Raw genomic sequence first — 12,844 nt, 5'->3', positions numbered from 1 at the left:
CCAGGTTTCGGCAGCTTGAACTCGGGCAGAAGGAAGTAATACAGCTCAGGTGTAAGAGGTAGAAACAGAGATAGATAAACTGAGACATCACAGAGCAAAAAACTAAATCAAAAACTGTGCATGTGCGTGTGGTAGCCTGGTGAGTAGATAGATGGCGGCCAGGAGAGCTCTGAGCTCCGACCGAAGGTCTCTGAGGGTTAAACAAAGGTCATTGAGGGCCTGATGGCACACAGAGGGAATCTAAGTATAAACATGCTTATTGATTATTTTTTGCATTCTGTGCTTTACTATGATGACAGGATCGTAAATACCAGGTGTATTTGGTTGAGTCGATCAAAACAGACCAACTTGTGTATTGGTGATGGCAGTGTTTGTGGAGTAAGAAAGCCACGTCGAGGCGTGAGCCCTGCATGCTCTCTGTCTCTATAGTACCGTGTTCTTTCTGCAGCTGTTACTGTGATCACTGTTTTAGTATTTCTTTTGATTGGAGAAAGTGGTAATGCTTTCATAATATCACCTCATTTGAATATGCATGATTTTACTCTAGAAAATCAGATAGAACACATTATAAAAGAAGAATGTAGCAGCTTGAAGTGAAGGTGCTAGTTGGCTAAAATTAAGTAATGCAAAGTAAAACTATTTAAAATGCTGATGGTTTGAGATACTTTGTGCAGGTCTGTCCAATTCATATGTCTGTAACAAGGTTGTTGCTTTTTAGCACCTGGTGTGTGGCACCAAATTACAAGAAAACTATTTTAAAAAACGATTTTCTTGGCGGCAGGGAATGCTCCAGCAGCAAAGCATTGCTTTGCCTGTAACACCAAATATCCTTGCACCTTTCCTGGTGACGTAAACTGATATGCATGTTAAAATCTGCTCTCTCATTTACAGTACGCTCAAGTGGTTGTGCCATAGTGAATGCTCTTTGCAATCAGATGGCAATATTATTTATAGGTCTTTGCTAATGATACGTGTTAGTTTATTGAATAATCCAGATTCTGTTAGTATTGCTACAGACTCAAATGTGCTTTGCTCTCTCTGCTACTCATATGGCAGTAAGTTGATTGCTTATCCACGTAGTATTTTTCCGGCTCTAGTCAGCGCATGCGCTGTCTTGAAGAGACGTTGTGTATACTTTGTGGGCTTCAGCCCGCCCATAGGCCTCCCATTTGCTGGGTCTCTCATATTGTTTCTTCCCCTTTCTCCTTGGCATGCATGCGTCATGCCTCCTCATGTCTTTAGCCCTCCTTGAAAGCATGGACCAATTACTTCTATCTATCCACTGCTCCTATTTAGTAACTGATTTAGTAACTACTTTATTTAATTTTGAGCACTTCACACAAGCAATCTTGTAAACACTCCCTCCGAGTGCCATTTCTGTAAACAGGCCTGTAAATCTTCTTCTTATCATCTCACATTTGCTGTGCATTCAAAGACCGAGATCAAATGTCAGGTGTTGTTTTCCGAGGGGGCCTGTCCTGTCCCCCAACCACCCTCCCCCATCGCTGCTTGCCCTATTCCCCCACCCATCGCTGCTTGCCCTCTCCTTGCTTGCATGCCTATTAAAAGGGTTAAAAGTACAAAGGAACCTATAAACGGGATAATTGGTGTTTTATTCGGGCAGCAGAAGACCCCTTATTGCTGGACTAACCAGCAAAACGTGGGACGAAGGCCACTCCGCTGAGTTGTACTTGCTTTTTCTATATAGTTCAGACGTGCTTCTCTGAAATTTGCACGGCTTTGACAGGCCAACAAAACAACATAGGTCATGGCACATGTTCTACCCCCTAAGGCCACTACCTCCTCATTATCTTCAGTGCAACAGAGAGTTGCTCTGTGACCTAGTTTATAGGCTGTCACCTAGTAACGGCCATGACTTCCCAAGCTAAGCCATGGGCACTGTAAATGGAGTCTGTGCGAGAAACAGCCAATCGGAAGGCTCCTGTTCTGTCAGTTCTGTGAGACCTGGCCTGAGCCGCAGCGCTGGAGTAACTTGCTGGAAGCAGTGGTAAGGAACCCATAATAAAATATATGGAGTGTGTAATCACACTTTATTCAATATTTTTTTAATTATTTCAGGTCTTGCATTTCTATCCATCCCTGCTGCCTTCCTTTTTTTTCCTCCCCGATGCTGCATGCTGAAGCTGAGGCACAGCTCTGCATCTGAGACCCTTGGTAACAGGAGGTATCGATTTTCACAGACCCAAAAGCAAAACCTAATCCTGGAGCTTTTATGAGTCACCATGTATACGTCTCTCATCAAATACCAGACCAGGCCTCTTGGTAGTTAAACGGTTGACAGGTATCACCCAAATCAATAAGATTTTTTTTTTTTTGTCGACTCTGAAAGTCTTGGCTGCTACAGCCAGAGGGCAATCCTTAAACAGGGCAATTAACACAATGCCAAGACTCATTCAGTCAGGTTTTTCTTCTCAATCCCGATCTTTTCTTTCCCATAAATGCAGCCCAGTACCAGTTAACTCACGCTAATTCGGAAGATGTTACCTGGCTTTCAATGATTTGTCATCTTAAAAAGCAACATACCTCCAAAGAAAGAGGCTGGGGCGCAACGGCGTGTACTGATGACTTTGGAACTGGGTTTGAGTCCTTGCGTCGGCTCAACATCCAGTGGTATTGAGCAAATCACTTCATCACTTTGTTCTTATAATAAATATACGTGTTGTAATGAAACTGGTGCTCCTGTAAAGCGCTTCAACACTTTCGGGTCGAGTTCCCACTATAGAAAAGAACTGCAAAAAAAACTTCATTAAGGTAACCATTTTTGAAAAGCTGCATCAACTTCCTAAATAGATTTTCTCTCGATGACGGTAATGTAATCAGCTTAATTCGCAAGGCAACAGATAGATAGGTAAGCACAGATGCCTAATGCAAAGAAAAAAAGCATTGGCATAGCCAATTTGTCACACCGATGATAGCTATTGGCTTTGGCAATGTTTTATAGCCATGCTGTACAGCAGCGGAATGCTTAACAGTGTGACTAAAACTAATTTTAAAAGGGACTATGACACAGTCAGAGCTAATGCGCTTTAAAAAAAAAAAAAGCCATTCGCTCTGGATACATCAGAAGTCCTTTTTATTTGGTTGCCGCCTACCGGACACGCAGCTGTCTGGTTATGCAAAATATATCTTGGGGACTTTCAGAAAGTTGACCTGGGAACGCATTTTACACGTGGCTTGCTATTGGCTTGTGGTCTGCAGCTCACATTTTCTGCCTTTCCATTTGCTGGCTTTATTTGCTTTAGACAGTGCAGCTTGAGTTAGTACCTTCCCATTCGAAAGCTGTGTTTACAGTGCTCTTCCACTAACTAATTTTCTGTAATAAACCCAGCTTTAAATCTTGTTCTTATCTCGTCACATTTGCTGCTTATTCAACGACTGAAGTCAAATGTCAAGCTGTGTTTTTTTGGAGCCTGGTGTTTATTTTGCTTTTGGCCTACTTCAAAGTGAGAGCGTTGATAAGAAATAGGAATGCAGCGTACTTTCGCTATAGAGCCTGCTTGTGCCCTTTTAATTTTTTTTTGTTTTAGACAGCCATTTCAAAAGTTATCTCATTCTTTAGCTGCACAAAACATTTGCACAATTTTTGTAAAATTCATCTTTGGTGAGTCTATTGAATTTGTGAAACTGCCTTCTTAGGAACAAAGTACAAAACCGCATTTCTCTCTCAGCGTCAGCCTAACATGGTGATTTTGGCCAATTTATACTGTTTATGGCCCATTCACGGTCAAGTACAGGATAAGATCTTTTCACAGGAAAGAGCCAGCAACATTGTAACAGAATTGAACAATGCTTGGTTTTCACTTTGATGTGTAAAGCTTATGCTTTATTAATGACACCTGTGGCAACTCGTTTTGGAGACTTGGATACGTTTAAAGGCACTTTTTATGAAGGTTTTTGTGTTGATGTTTAGTTACACAATAATTATGTATTCTGTCTGCAACTGTGCCTTTTTCAGAATAAATATTTTCCTGGATATAAACGATTTCCTCATAAGTCTTTGCAGGCCCTACATTCATGATTTCAATGGTACAGCAGGTGCGTTAGCACAGGGGCCAAAAGGTTTATGAAACCCACTGAGCACGGATTATTGCGATATTTTACTACTAAACAAGCAGTCACAATGCAATTACCTTCAGGCACTAGGGTCATGATTATTTGAATGGTGTAGCAGGTTCAGAGGCACAGGGGCCAAAAGGTCTAGGAAACACATTGAACACAGATTTTTGCAACATTTACCACTAAACAAGCAGTCACAAGTGCGATTACATTGCAGGCACTAGGGTCATGATTTGAATGGCCCTAGTGCCTGCAGGTGTAGTGGCACAGGGGCCAAAAGGTCTAGAAACACACTGAACACAAATTATTGCTATATTTTACTGCTAAATAAGCAGGCACAAGTGCAGTAACCTTGCAGGCACTCAGGTCATGATTTGAATGGTGCAGCAGGTACGTAGGCACAGGGGCCAAAAGGTCTAGGAAACACACTACTACAAACTACTACTAATCAAGCAGTCACAAGTACAGATACCTTGCAGACACTAGGGTCATGATTGGAATGGCACAGTGCCATAGGGAATACAAATTTCTTGGAAACCCACTTAACTAGATTATTGCTATATTTTACTAGTAAACAAGCAGTCAGGAGTGCTTTTTTGGTTCTTTTGTAACCATTGCACCCAAAGTAACACATAGCATAAAGCATCACTGTAATAAAAGCTGTAACATATTGGACTTTTCTGTATACCCACTACTTATGTTACATTCAGCACATTAATATAGACTATTCTCATTTTTGTATGGTCCAAAAATGTTTCTGAATCTGAAAACACTAACACCTTGGCAAGGGCATTATCCATTGTATAACATTAGCACTTCAGCCATTGTAAACACTATATAACTACTTATAACTTACCATATGGCATTCCATACCAAGTATTGGTACGGAATGCCATACCAATAGGGCTCGCCTATGCGAGATCTATGGGCTTTGTTAATTTGTTTATAGCCATATTATACAGCAGCGCTAGCTTCAGTGCAGCATAACTGAAAACAAATAAAATAAAAACTATAATACGGACAACGCTGGCTGTGTCATACAGCTTTTTTACATTACTTTCAGCCATTTGCAACATAGCAAAAAACATTAGCAAAGACAATAAATCTCTCATAGTCAAGACCTATTGACCTTTCCAGTGCTTGGTATTATTATTTTTAGCTGTGCTGCATAGTAGCCATATTGCTATACAATGTGGCTACAAATTATTGTCAATGTCAACAATGCCTATGGTGTACAGGAGGTACAACGGAAATGGCAGAGCCAATAGTCTCAAAGGTGGAACCTATTGGCTTTGCCAATACTTGTTAGGTATTAGAAGATGCTTCCCAGCCTGTAACGTTTCTGCTGTTACAGTGGGGTAGGACACAAATGTCAGTTCTTTAATTATTTTAATTTTAAGTTATGCCTTCATCGAGAGCAGTTTGGTCACTCGGCCTGCCGACTCCAAGACAATATTTCACGGGGACTTATCAATATCCATAACTGCCAAAGGATGGCATTGTTGAGTTATTAAAGTGGTACAAGTTAAACCTCTTGGTGCTTGATACTGTTAGGACCTGACGCAACACTGTTTTTGTACTGGATCGACAATACATAAGGACTATAAATTTACTTGGGAGGATACCTCCATACAGCATCTAACAGGACAAACAGCATTCTGGATTTGACTTTTGGTTGATGCTTCAATAGGCTTATAGGTTCATGCATATTGCATATACGCATTTGCTCTAGGGAACAATTGCACTTGCACTTAGCCTTGTAGAAGTCCCCAGGAAGGGATAAAAAACGTGTTGGCTGAAATCATCTATCGATATACATGGTCAACATATTTGCAACTTTGTACCATTGCAAACATAATGTGGACATGTTTATAGCTTGCGTGTAAAAAACTATCACCGAGTAAATTAATATTTTCTATGACAACATTTGGAATTTTTTATGTCAAATGTTATGTCATTTTATTTGAAGATCTATCTCAGCTACTACTATATTTATCTTCAAGAGTTTCATCTACTTGTATCCTGGACCAAAATATAAAAATACATCTGATATGTATAATGTATACAACAGAGTGCTTCGCTACTCTCTCTCTCTCTCTCTCTCTCTCTCTCTCTCTCTCTCTCTCTCTCTCTCTCTCTCTCTCTCTGTATGGGTCTGGGCAAAGATTTCTTTGATTCAGACATATACATCAGGGCAACAGGTGTGTTTTAGAGCCTTGAGCACCACTGGTTTTATGAATTCTCCAAACAGTAGAGATGTGCATCTGTTATACCACTGTTGCCTTGTTTATATTCAGAGGGTAACAGGCAGCAGGGCAGCACAGCAGAAATGCTGGTCTTCCAGAGCAGCAGTCCAGCAGAGTGGCAGTCCTTCTAGCAGCACAGCAGTCCTTCATACTGGCAGAGTTATTCACAGGTCCAGTTGTGTCTAGAGTGGTAGTGTCAGAAGTCCCGTTTTTATACCCAGTGGTGCTTTTAAAGTGAGGGACACTTCAAAAAATGGCTTTGAAGTACACAGAGGTCCTCCCTTCCTGCCCTGGCTTAAGACTCACTTCAGGGGGTAAGCAGTCCTTTGTGTGGGAACAGGACACAGCCTACTCATTGGTAAGTGTGAGGCTGTGCCCAGCTCCTCCCTCCCATTGCCCAGGATGGCCCATTAAGTCATACTTAAACTCCCTTTCTGTGTGTCTGTCACCCACCCCAGACAGTGATCAGAGACAGGCTGCAGGCATACTGGAGTCAGAGCAGAAAAAAGCCATCTTTCAAAAAGTGGCATTTTTACAATTGTAATGATAAATTCAACTTTACCATTAAAGATGACTTATCATTACAATTCCATAGGTACTAAACATGAGAGCTCTACCTCCTACCAATTGGAAATGACAGCTTATTAGATGTAACAGGGAATCCCCAATGGTAACTTACGGGAGGGGCAGTGAACAATAATTTGGCAGGTTGTCACTACCAGGACATGTAAACTTAAAAGTACATGTCCTACCTTTTAATTACACAGCACCCTGCCCTGTGGGCTACCAAGGGCCTACTTTAGGGGTGAAATGTGGAATAAAAGGGTGGTTTGAGGCTTAGAAAGGGGTTTTAAAATGACAAGTCGACATGGCAGTTTAAACTGCACACACAGGGACTGAAAGCAGGCCTCAGACATGTTTAAATGGCTGGTTAAGTGGGTGGCACAATCAGTGCTGAAAGCCTAATAGTATCAACAAACAAGACTGCCAGGGCTCAAGTTCAACTCACAACCGCTTTTTATTTAGCTGGTGTGTACCTTCTTTTAATTGATTCCGAAGGTTTGTTTTTCATTTCAACATTTTCAAAATTCAAAATTGTTCACATGTAATTTATGCTACAGAGGATTAAACTTTCCATCAATAGTCAAAACGATACAGACATGAATCATAAGTAACAATACTTTCAAAAAATGAACAGATCATCACATTCATAAATAGTTGCACTTTCACTATTTAAACAAGAAAACAAACTCAATTTATGTACACCTTAAAGTATTCAGGTATAGGTCCTTGTGACCAAGCAAATTTAATTATTAGGACCTAACACATTGGGCCATATAATCTCGGTTAAGTCGCCCTATCTTCGTGCGCAAACCCATGAAATTTAGGTTGCCTTTGATACAGCCGAACAGCCGACGCGTTTCCAAACCCTTTGTTCAGTTAATAGGGTTCTTCCTCAGGGCTGAGCTGTTTACCTGTGGTGTAAAATTGAGGGACATTTAGTATCTCCTATTCTCGATTGTGCATTTAAACACTATTAAGGAAATAAAACATGCGAGATTTACCTCTTGGTGTATGATGGTATTCACTATGATTTTGTGGACACGGGGCATCTGATTCCTTAGTTATCACCCTTTCCTAAACAATAAAATTAAAGGAGGGTGTTCTTGTAAGTTTTTGTCTAGGAATATATCTGTACACTTCTCGTGTCCATATTTACGCTATGCCAGCACTTACTTGTTTTCAAATTTGGTGCGCCCACTTGGTTAAGGTACCCGTTGGTGGAAATCTTTAGGAGTTATACAGTGTTTTCGTCTGCTGGAATAAAGGGTTTAAATCAATACAATGTTCCAGTGACCGGTTTGTTAGTTACCCGGTCTGCAAAAGTGGGACTTACATTTTGTGGCGAGGAAGTCTCATGTACGGCTCCACTATCTGCTGTGGATCGCGTGTCTAATAGCTTGTTGCTTCCTTTCTTGACTCGCGGTTCAAGGTTCTGCGGAATCAGAGCAACTATTCAGTATTTTCTATGAAAGCGGTCATGGTTTAGTTTGACTGCATAAGCGTGTTAAAGCTTCTTACCTTTACCGCTAGCTCTCTAATCGATTGCAAAATTCGCCGTGAAGCCGCATCTGAGTTATTGCCTTCGCTGGAAATCGAATGTGATTTACCGACGCCCGGCAGAACTCATTTCCTGTTTAAGTATTCGGCTAAGGATTGTGGGACTTGTAGTGTTCCGTATCTTACGTTGTGCAGTGCTGAACAGCGTGTTATTAACAAAGTGACTGGCATGATTGGTTGCGGAATGGTGCATATTTATTGGGGGTGGTGTAGAGGGGGTTCAGTAATTGGATCTTTGTAATTCCGACATTTCATTCAACCCATCCACCACACAGTTGAATTTTAAAATTAAATAAGCCTCTTTTTTCAACAACATGGCATCAATGTTTCCTCCTCTAGGGGGAACTTTCATGACTGTTAGTACTGTCCATTTGAAATCTGTCTCAGTGTGTTGTTTTTCCACAAAGTGTTGTACCAATGGAGCGGTCAACACTTTGTTTTTAATTCTGGATCTGTGTTGTGCTATTCGCTGGTTTACTTTTTGGGTAGTTTTCCCAATGTATAGCTTGGAACACGGGCACATTATTGCGTATATTACGTTAGTTGTTTTACAATTCGAGAATTCTTTGTGCGTCCAACGCATATTGTTAAATTGAAATTCCTCCCCTTCCAGTGTGTTGGGGCAGGCCACGCACGAGCCACATTTGTGGTGACCCGTTATTGGTGGTAGTTTCCAAAGCGTACGCAAGTCTGCTTTGGCTTTGCTGACTCCCAAGTCAGCTCTTACAATGTGTTGAGCAATACTTTTGTTCTTCTTTAGGGCGAACAATGGTTTCGCCATTGGGACTTCCGAATTCGTAATCAAGTGCCAATTCTTTAAAATGATGGACTTAAGTTTGTTCGTATATGGGCCGAATGTTGTCACACAGACCGGCCTTTCAAGGGGTTTAATCTCTTTCCTTTTCAGTAATTCTTCTCTAGGCGTGTACCAAGCCCGTGTGGTCGAATGTTTTAGCAATTTAGAGGGATAACCTCTGTCCCTTAATTGTTCACTAAGTATTTGTGAGTGTATTATGAAATCTTCCTTTCGGGAACAATTGCGGCGAATTCTCAACATTTGTCCGTATGGTAGATTGGATTTTAAGCTTTTGGGGTGATAGCTTGCATAATGCAAGATGGTGTTTTTATCCGTATTTTTTCGATGTAAAGTAGTTGTCAGTTTGTTTTCATTGGGGAAAACTACTACGTCAAGAAAAGTTAGAGATGTTCTGCTGTGTGTCATTGTAAACTTTATGTCTGGGTGTCTGGTGTTGAGCCACTGATGGAATTGGGCCAACATTTCTTCAGACCCTTTCCATTGACACCAGATATCGTCAATGTAACGATACCATGTTGTTATGTTTTGTTTGAAGGGGTTGTTCTGGTAGATGTAGCGTTCCTCATACAGGGCCATGAAGAGGACCGCCATCTCCGGGGCATAAGGACACCCCATGGCGGTCCCCTTCACCTGCACGTAGAACGTGTCCATGAACCTGAAGTAGTTTCTTTTGAGGGCGATCCTCGCCAAGTCGATAATAAAGTCCGTGGGGACTCTTTGTGGTCTAGGGCGTGTATCTAAGTAGTACTCCATTGCTTCCAAACCCTCTTCCTGCGGGATTTGGGTGTAGAGGGAGGTGACATCGAAGGATACCATCAGTTCCTGAGTATCATCGAATGAGACCCCTTCAACCTTGTTAATAAAGTCCGTAGTGTCTTTAAGGTACGATGTCACTTCGGGCAGGAAAGGTTTTAGGAACACATCTACGTATTTGGCCAATGGTTCTAATAAAGAATCACACCCGGAGACTATTGGTCTGCCGGGTGGTTCAGTTAAGTTTTTGTGTATTTTCGGCAGAAAATAAATAACCGGAATGCGTGAACTCTCTTTTGTCCAAATATTGAAATTCCTTTGTTCCTAGTATCCCCTTATCACGACCCTCTAAGAGTTTTGTTTGGATTTCAGCTCTTATTTGTGAAGTTGGATCTTCTTTCACTTCTCTGTACCAATCAGTGTTTTTAATATGGTTATTAGCTTCAGCAATGTATTTTTCCTTGGCCCAGACCACTAGTGCGCCCCCCTTGTCAGCGGGTTTAACCACTATGGAGTCGTCGTTGCGGAGATTGTTCAATGCCGTTTGTTGCTCTCTGGTAATGTTCCTCTTCAGAAACATTTTTTGTTGACTCAACTGTGTGATGGAGGATAGAACGATCTGTTCAAAGGCTAATATTTCCTTTGGAATTGTGTAGGTAGGGGGAACAAATGTAGATTTGTTAGAAAGATTCGAGGGTTCTGCTACTTTGGTGTCCTCTCTGTTGTGGAAAAATGCCTTCAATCTAAGTTTCCGGCAAAACTCTAAAGCTTCTATTTTCAGATTTGTTAGGTCGGTATTAGTTGTTGGCACAAATTTGAGACCTAATTCTAGAACAGATTTTTCATGCGTGGTTAATTCTTTGTTCGATATGTTTACTATGGAGGTGAGGTTTATGTTTTGTACTGGGTTCTGCGTGTTCTCATTTCCCATGGTTGGGGCTGAGGTTTGAATCTGACTCTGCCTCTGCCTTCGCCTTTCTCTAAAAAAGGATTATTGCGTTTGGACGGGCCTTCTCTTGGGTCTGAATCACTTGCAGATTCTGAGGATGAACTCTCTGAAAAAGTTGTGAATCTATTTTTAGACCTTCCTTGGTATTGTGATAATGCTCGTCGGGATTCAATTTGGGTATAATAATCCTCTTTAAGGTATGGATAAACGGACTCAATTTTAAAGGCCTTAACGTCTTTCTCAAATTTGTTGGACCTAAAGTTGATGGTATTATCTCTAAATGTTGCGATTTCCTTGTCAATTTTTTCAAGTAGAGCTTTTGCTTCCGTCACAGTATGGTTATCTTCTATTGCCTTGATTAATGCCTCGATTTCTTCCTGTTCTTTTCGACAAATTCTAGTGGCTGTTTCAACGGTATGGACCATGAGGTCCCTGCTACACTTTGTCGCTATATAGCTGAAACCCTTTTTATATACGGGTCTCATTCGATGATACTCAGGAACTGATGGTATCCTTCGATGTCACCTCCCTCTACACCCAAATCCCGCAGGAAGAGGGTTTGGAAGCAATGGAGTACTACTTAGATACACGCCCTAGACCACAAAGAGTCCCCACGGACTTTATTATCGACTTGGCGAGGATCGCCCTCAAAAGAAACTACTTCAGGTTCATGGACACGTTCTACGTGCAGGTGAAGGGGACCGCCATGGGGTGTCCTTATGCCCCGGAGATGGCGGTCCTCTTCATGGCCCTGTATGAGGAACGCTACATCTACCAGAACAACCCCTTCAAACAAAACATAACAACATGGTATCGTTACATTGACGATATCTGGTGTCAATGGAAAGGGTCTGAAGAAATGTTGGCCCAATTCCATCAGTGGCTCAACACCAGACACCCAGACATAAAGTTTACAATGACACACAGCAGAACATCTCTAACTTTTCTTGACGTAGTAGTTTTCCCCAATGAAAACAAACTGACAACTACTTTACATCGAAAAAATACGGATAAAAACACCATCTTGCATTATGCAAGCTATCACCCCAAAAGCTTAAAATCCAATCTACCATACGGACAAATGTTGAGAATTCGCCACAATTGTTCCCGAAAGGAAGATTTCATAATACACTCACAAATACTTAGTGAACAATTAAGGGACAGAGGTTATCCCTCTAAATTGCTAAAACATTCGACCACACGGGCTTGGTACACGCCTAGAGAAGAATTACTGAAAAGGAAAGAGATTAAACCCCTTGAAAGGCCGGTCTGTGTGACAACATTCGGCCCATATACGAACAAACTTAAGTCCATCATTTTAAAGAATTGGCACTTGATTACGAATTCGGAAGTCCCAATGGCGAAACCATTGTTCGCCCTAAAGAAGAACAAAAGTATTGCTCAACACATTGTAAGAGCTGACTTGGGAGTCAGCAAAGCCAAAGCAGACTTGCGTACGCTTTGGAAACTACCACCAATAACGGGTCACCACAAATGTGGCTCGTGCGTGGCCTGCCCCAACACACTGGAAGGGGAGGAATTTCAATTTAACAATATGCGTTGGACGCACAAAGAATTCTCGAATTGTAAAACAACTAACGTAATATACGCAATAATGTGCCCGTGTTCCAAGCTATACATTGGGAAAACTACCCAAAAAGTAAACCAGCGAATAGCACAACACAGATCCAGAATTAAAAACAAAGTGTTGACCGCTCCATTGGTACAACACTTTGTGGAAAAACAACACACTGAGACAGATTTCAAATGGACAGTACTAACAGTCATGAAAGTTCCCCCTAGAGGAGGAAACATTGATGCCATGTTGTTGAAAAAAGAGGCTTATTTAATTTTAAAATTCAACTGTGTGGTGGATGGGTT

At 41.4% G+C, this 12,844-nt stretch overlaps 1 protein-coding gene across 1 annotated transcript in view; it reads right to left on the bottom strand.

Moving 5' to 3' along the window:
• Nucleotides 1–12,844, bottom strand: part of CD302 (CD302 molecule) — a 229,296-nt gene that overhangs the window by 78,602 nt on the left and 137,850 nt on the right. The gene's annotated exons all lie outside the window — the stretch shown is intronic.

The sequence above is a fragment of the Lissotriton helveticus genome, chromosome 3_1, assembly GCF_964261635.1.
Source record: "Lissotriton helveticus chromosome 3_1, aLisHel1.1, whole genome shotgun sequence".
Lineage (NCBI taxonomy): Eukaryota > Metazoa > Chordata > Amphibia > Caudata > Salamandridae > Lissotriton > Lissotriton helveticus.
Note: the sequence above shows the minus strand (reverse complement) of the source record. Positions and strands in the feature narration are given on the sequence as shown.